The sequence below is a fragment of the Gavialis gangeticus genome, unplaced genomic scaffold (assembly GCF_001723915.1).
Source record: "Gavialis gangeticus isolate Ggan-Ray unplaced genomic scaffold, GavGan_comp1, whole genome shotgun sequence".
Classification (NCBI taxonomy): Eukaryota; Metazoa; Chordata; order Crocodylia; family Gavialidae; genus Gavialis; species Gavialis gangeticus.
In genome coordinates, this window is record NW_017729025.1 from 8,498,392 (window position 1) to 8,506,086 (window position 7,695).

General features: G+C 43.6%; 1 long non-coding RNA gene across 1 annotated transcript; it reads left to right on the forward strand.

Annotated features, from left to right (window-relative positions):
- Window positions 1–1,202: 1,202 nt before the first annotated feature.
- On the forward strand, window positions 1,203–4,297 carry LOC109298329. Its single transcript, XR_002097586.1, has 2 exons — window positions 1,203–2,444; window positions 3,515–4,297. It is a non-coding gene; the product is annotated as an uncharacterized LOC109298329 (long non-coding RNA).
- The last annotated feature ends 3,398 nt before the right edge of the window (window positions 4,298–7,695 follow it).

The window sequence follows — 7,695 nt, forward strand, 5'->3', positions numbered from 1 at the left end:
AAAAAAAAAAAAAAAAAGTATTAGGAAAAGATAGTGCTGCTCCTATAAACCCCCTCTCCATTTAACTGCTTTTCAGCATCTTTTCTTCCTCCAGTGCCTGTAACCTCTGAATTGTGATTTCCTGGTTAGAAAATAAGAAACTCTGAACACTGCTCTTTTACAGGGAGTGAGAAATTTCTGTTACACCCACACATACTCTTTAAATGTTAAAGTACAAGCGATTTCACTTGCTAACAGGGAGAGATGTTAAAACACAGCTAGCTGTTTGACAGATCTTTAAAAACTGGGTTGCGATAAAGGACTAGCCTGTCAGTGGGCGCATCTACACTTGCGTGTACACAATAAACTCTGGACACAATAAACTCTGGCGCTTATGCCACCGGTGTTTATTGCTCCTTGGTTGCCACATCTACATGTGTGCCCACAACCACAGCACATCGAGTCGGGTCAGAGCAACCCTGGCTGGCAGGAGGCCCAGGGGGTCAGCCTGACAGCCCAGGGCTGCTCCAACCCAGCTCAGCGAGCTGCGAGGGGTTGGCTGGGGCGCAAGGGTGCTCAAGTATGGGGCTAGCTGCCACTCAGGCCCCCACACTGGACCACTCTTATGTCCCAGCCAGCCATTTTCTGTCTACACATGCGCTGCTGCAGAGTAAAAAAACTCCACAGCAGGATTGTACTTGTTTTTACAAGTACTACCCTGCTACAGAGTTTATTAGTTTACTTCAACCTAATAGGCACTGAGACGGTTATTGTGGAGCTAATTAGTATACTCTGCAGTAAATGGGTCATGTAGATACACCCAATCTGCTGCTACCTGAGAGGCTGAGAGCCATGGGACTCTTCAGTCTGGAGAAGTGCAGGCTCTGGGGGGACCTGGTCACTACCTACAAGTACGTAAGGGGTATGCATCGGGATCTGGGGGAATGTCTGTTCACCAGAGCACCCCAAGGTAAAACAAGGACCAATGATCCTAAACTCCTACAACACTGTTTCAGACTGGACATAAGAAAAAATTTTACAGTCCAAGCCCCCAAGACCTGGAATAGACTCCCTCCAGGCACCTGCTCTGGACCTATTCAAGAAATACTTGGATGCTTATCTTGCTGGGGTCCTTTGACCCCAGCTGACTTCCTGCCCCTGGGGCAGGGGGCTGGACTTGATGATCTTTGAGGTCCCTTCCAGCCCTAACGTCTATGAAACCTAAAGAGACATGGGAAAATGGGGCTGCTTAAAGAGACTTTTCAAGAAAGGGCAGCAAAACATCTTTCCTCCTCCTGAGCCACCTTAGATGGGTTGCATTGCTTCTGTGACTGTGGCATGGGACATGGGTGTCTCCTGTACACTTGAGTTCTGCTGTGGGGAAGCAAACTGGTTTCTGCTTGATCCATCTTGAAACTCACTTTCAGCAGGTTTAACTAACACCTTTGTTTAAAAATAAGTCTGGCTGCTAGAGCTTTGTCTAGCTTGGGTCTGGACCTTTTTTAAACAAAAGCATTGGCTAAACCTGATGAAACAAAGTGCATTTTCTCTAAGAAGAAAAGGAGGTATCCCTCAGCCAGCTTCCACAGTGGCTCTATGTATGGATTCTTCCCCCAGTGAGAAAATAAAATGCCTAGAGCATCCAAATCTGAAGCAAGCTTGTAAATTAGCTTCTTCTCCAAATGCAGAATGGTAAGTGGAAGAGATTAGCAGAGCTGGGGGACACAAGTTATGCTAGCTACAGGCCCATCTGTTCTGTCTGGGTGTTAAGTAGAGAGGTGTTAAGTAGCCAAGGGCAGTATCTTCTTTTGGGCTGAAAGACAGGAGGCTCCTGTAGGCTGCTTATAAAGTGAGACCATGGCAAGTCTCCTTTCTGTCCGTTGCCTACCATGAGGTTGAGTGTCCTGCACAGCAGAAAGGAGCCAAGATCTCCTCTACTTTGAAACTCCATCATTCAAACCTCGTCTAAGCATGCATTCACAATAATTTGTCACATTTTATGTTTTTTTAGGCTCAGTATGTTGCATTTCAAGTTTAGGGGGCTGTTTCTCAATAACCTAAATAGTAACTGACCATATCGCTGTGTAACTGAGTTGGCCTAAGGCTGTGCCGCCTCTAGCCATTGTTGGTGGCTAAACTTTAAACGTAGCCAGATGTAATGCATCGACTGGCAGGGCAGTTTGACAGTGGAAAACAACAGGAGATCAGCTATAGACATCTTTTGGATCTAGATTGTACGCACGGGGCCTATTCTTGAAAATAATGTTTCCTTTGATTTGTGCAGAGTGTAAACAGTAGCAATAATATTGTTCATTTAATGCACACCCAAACACTAAATCGTACCTGGTTACGTACTTCGTATCAGTATGCTGCCTTCTTGCAACAGACGTGGATTTATCTAAGGTCCCAGGAGAGCTTTGCTGAACCCTTTGCTACCCTAACGTACAGAAGTACCAGTAGCTCAGGTAAGTCTCTGTGGGCTACCACTTTGAACTGTGGCAGAGGTTATCTCCACGGCTTCCTGTACTGCGCTGCTCTCCCTGTAGATGGCGCAGCTTTACTTCCATTGTGTAACACTTCACACAACAAGTGTTTTAAAAGTAGAAACTCTTTGATTTGGGTTCAAGTTTAGGTGAACTGAAATCTTATAAGAAGTTCTTGCAGATCCCAGATCATTAAGAGCCGGCTGCACTTGGGCATGCTTAAATGTAAATGTCGATGATTTAAACTCATTCTGAACTAGTTCTCTTTTCACTTAACTACCAGTTCCCCTCTGGGTTTATTTCCTCACTCACACTTGATGCTTTTGAGCGTGCAGCAGTGCAGGTTTTGGTGCTATAAGTAGCTGAACTAGTACACAAACGCAAATGTCTGAGCTTTGGTTGAGACAGGCTTAAAATATACATAGTGCATCTTTGAGAGAGATTTATAACTGAAATGTGTTATCAACAAGGGTCCATCAATGATTTGAATACTCTAAGATGAAATTAGCACCAGACCTTAGCTATATTAAAACTTTTCTAGTCAAAAAGTTAATACATGCAAAAGGTCATGCTAGACTGCATCTATTGCCCCTCCCCAAGACTAATGCAGATGCATCCTTCCAAACTTCCTTGAAGTTTTTTCAGTTCTGTTTTTAAAAGACATGCAGGGGGTTTGCCCAGGTGACCTTTGAGGTCTCTTCCAATTCCCTGATTGTAAGACTGCTCTCGAATCAAGTCTCCAGCCTACTAATGATACAGGTGAGGTGGTAACTCAAGTACTTTGGTTCTTGTGTTCAGTGCTTGAACACCCACATCATGAAGGAGTTTGGCAGTGAAGCAGCTAAAATCGAGCCAATCCTATTACAGCAGCATCTATTTTTTTACAGGACATGTTTTTCTTTTTAACTTCTCATTTTGATGCTAAATGGCTATGGCAAAATTTAATTATGCAAATAAGACGCTTGCTTTTACTTGCTTCCCATTTATCACCTGTTTGGTGCTGTCATTGAGAATCATTAGCTTTTTCACTTAAACACTCTTGTTTTATGCAGCAGGTGATGTGGAGGATTTTGTGCCATCTCAGTATTGGCATTTGAGGAACGCAAGGCTTAAAATGCAGCATGGCTTGCGAAAGATGCAAGAATATGTCTGCTTACCAAGATCACTTTAAAGACTTTGATCCAGGAGCACACAGATGGCAGAGGATGGAAGGAAAACTATAGAGAAGGAGATTGGGACTGGGTTTGGTTGTTCACTTTTTGCTTTTGGAATCCTGTTTGATCAATTCAACAATAAATATCTCAGGATGAGATGTTTTGCGCATGGGTCCCAATTTAGCAAAGCAGTTCAATGTACGTCCCTAAGTGAGCAAAACACCCAGGACATGGTGAAGTGCTCTGCCAAATCTGAACTTTGTTTGGATTGATTATCAGAGGCGGTTGATGCCCAGTTCTCAGTGACTTCATTTGACGCTGAAGGTATGCAGCCTCGCATAGGATTGGACTTACCAAAAATGCAAACCATGAACTGCTGCAATGCGTCTCTGGGACTGGAAATGCAGCACCAGGCGTTAGGCTATGTCATGACTGACAGGTGCACTGATGCAAGAATATGCAGCTGTCTGCTCCCTTCCCGCCTCCAGCAAGCGCCAGCTTACATGGCATCTTCCTGGTACTGCACATACTGCACATGGCTGTAGTCCTATCTACACTGGTTTTATTTTCTTCTATTTCCTTCCATTTTTGTACATGCCCACATCTTCCTGTACTAGGTCAAGAAATGACTCGTGCCATCAGCAGTTTGGCTTGTTTTTAATAAACATCTTTCTGCCTCAAGCTTTTATACTGCAGCCTCTCAGCCTAGTGCCTGATCACCTTCCAGAGTAGCAATAGTGAAGCCCCTTGTGCATGTCAGAGTCTATACCTCTTTTCCCTTTCCGGAATCAATGGTCTATGTGAATTGGTGGGTTTAGGTTGTTTAGACTTTATTAATTTCTTCCATTTATGTTGCTTTGGGGCATTTTTTTGGTGGGCTGGAGTTAAAAAGGGGCTGTCCCCATTGGGAATCTCATTAGAAAAGTATCACTTTAGAACTACACATTACTAAAAACAACATATATTAAATAATTTCAGCCTAAGTTCCTGGTTATGTTCAAAAGCTGAGTAGGTTTATTTGCTTCATGTTTTGCTAACACGGGGGTTACAATGTAGTGTCTCTCCTGGTACTGGTGTGGGTTGTTCACAGAGAAGTTTGTTTCACTGCTTTCATTGTCTGTCTGCCTGCCCATGTTTTCCTTTAGATCAGGGGTTGGTCACCTTCTAAAACCTGTACTAAGGCTCTTCGGAGAAATATGGCTCAATTTCTTTTCCAGAGCTCTCTCCACTCATTGGAAGGTAAAGTGAAAGGAAAACTAGTTTGGTGGGATGTAGATGCCAAGGTTGTAACCATCTGTACGAGACACATTGCTAATGCTTCAGGAATGGCAGGCATATTACATTTGGATTCAGATCAAAGTCTGCCTTGGCAGGTGGCTCCCTCTCACTTATGCTTTTTGAGCAACACCAGGCTTGTCTCCCAGTGACAGTAATGTAAATGGCTTTGGCATGTCCTGCTTCTGATCCTTGCCTGTATTATTTATCCTCTGCTCCTGTGGTTAACATAGCCTTTAACTTCCAGTTACCTAAAGCAAAGAGAAGAGAATGATGCCCTACAAATGTAGCTCAGTCTCCATGTGAATGCTGTCTAAAGCATCCCAGGTAACTCTCTGGCAGTGAGAACCAGCCACAGGATCTGCCATGTCCTTTTCTGTCTCAGTAGCTGTAGCTTCAGTGACTTGCAAATGCCAGGGGTATGGCCAGATGTATTGGAATATGGCTTTGGTGGGGAAAATCAGTTGTGATAAAGATCTGAAACGTACATAGCACTGGATTTGATTGCATGGCGTGATTCTTCCTAGGTAGAATACAGGGGGAATTAAAGGTGACAATTACTTGCTGCTAAGACTGAAAAGCGAGTTCTTTTCCATAGGCTAACGAATGGCATTTGGATCAAGTGGGCTGCGATCACTTTACGTGCAAGGTCCTTGAGCTAACAGGGTGTTCAAAACAGTGTGTGACTACGAAAATATTAACACAGCAGGATCGTGGCTTTAAAGAAGCCACCAGGGCTCATTTCAAAGGGTATCCTCTCATTTGGGTTCTGTCTTTAAGTAACTTTTCACTGTTTCTGTGGCATGCAGATTAGGGTGCTTTCGGGTTTGGAGTGAGGAGTTCTTATTTTGGGCATGGAGGAGTTGTGGAAACAGACCATTTGTCATGAAAGGTTGGACCTTGCTCCCACTGATTTTAATTGAAAACATGATTGAGTCCTCAATCAACAGGAAAATTATTTAATAACTCTGTAATTGCTTCATTTATTTGCAGTAGGCATCCTTAAAAGCCTGTAATTTAGTGCTTTGCTTTACTTGTGTTATTTCCTTTAGGTCATATGGAGAATTTTTGCAAATGTTACAGTAACTTTGTAAGGGCACCCGGTGTAAGTTATACAGCTAGCAGTGCATGCTAACGTTTCAATCAATATTTGCATTCTGTATTTCTTAGGTATCCTGTTGAAACAAAGGAGAGACTTAATGAACGGAGATTGAACATTTGTACATGCCCTTCATGTAAATCGATTACAACATCATAATATTTCCTGGAAAGTGATTGATAAAGCAGGATACTTGCACAGCCCTGCACTGTTTTACACTGGGATTTATGGGTGTGGGTACCAGTGCAGAGGAACGATACTAATGACTTTGCTTTGTTGCAAGTTTTTTAAAATGCAAAAAAATCAGGCTAGGTTGAAATGCAAGCATATGAAGGACTTGGAGCCCCACAAAATGCCTGGGTATTTTAGATATATTGGCAGCATTTAATGACAATTCATTTATTTATATTTGAATGTCCAAATCTAATTTGGAAGCTTTGGTTGTGCTGGCTCTTCATTGAAAATGTAAGTATTGAATGCAACAGAATCATCTTATCAACAAAGCTTAAGTCATTTTTCCTCTTTAGGACCCTGGTCTTGCGTCACTTGTACCCATTTAGATACTGACTGCATTGGACCCAGAGTGAAGCAGAAACGTCTGGGAGGTGGTATGTAGGCAGCCTGCAGTTCAGCACTGAGCACTTTAGGATTATGAAAGGAACTATTATGATTACTCTAACATATGTTTCCATGGTAAATGCTGGAGCTGGCCTATGCATCCTTCCTGATCATCTTGTGACTGCACACTATGAGCTCACTGATGATATAAATAATACCCTGTGCCTGAGTGTGTCAGAGAGAACTCACCATAAAGTGTAATCCCCAGTCACATTATTTAGCAGACCTACTTTCTTGCTTTTTTTTCTCTTGGCATCCTTAACCAGCAAAGACTGGAAAATCAAGTTTCACAGCGTCTGCGATGAATACGTATGTGTTCAGGTTGGAGAAGTGTTAAGCTTTCTAACACTAGGTATTGGTGCAGCCAACTGAACCTGCTGCTAAGCATTTCAATATGCTGGCATCCAGGACATGTGAATTTGCCTATTTTTCTTCTTACCCGTTTTATGGCCCAAATTCCCTTCCCTTGTATCTCTCTTCTTCTGTATCAGCACGGCTTGGAAGCTGTGTCCTTTGCGCGTTGCTTGGGCTGCTTGCCTGGTGAAACATGCAGTGTCATGACTGCTGTGAAGACTTCAGAGCACGGTAACTCTATTTGAGGAGAGTATTTAATGAGCTGAGATTCCTGTGGTTCCTCAGCTGTCAGGAACAAAACCGGTCCCCTTTGGACTGCAAAAGCACGTGGCATTCCAGTGAGCAGGAACATTCCCCTCACTTCCCCCTCAAGCGTTGCTGGGGACTTGTCGATTCAATCTGCTAAGGGGTCCGCAAAGCTTAATGGTGCAATGTGCTTTCAATCCCGTGGGAGGGGGGAAGCCTTCAGACTCCACACGCTTGTGGCAGCATTTGTTGTCTCCTTTTCCATGTTGGAAAACCTGCTGTTCTGTTGATGAAGAAATGGCCATGGGTCACCATGAGAGATGCACAAATTCAGGGACTTGAATTTGCAGATTCATGGCTCGGAAGATGAGCACAGGGCAGTAGAGGCTATTAATAGCTGGATGGATGCTTCAATTCCTGAGTGGGTAACTTGAGGTCCCGTGGAGGGGTCTTGCATTCAGCAGGCAGTGAGGCTGAGCACCCACTC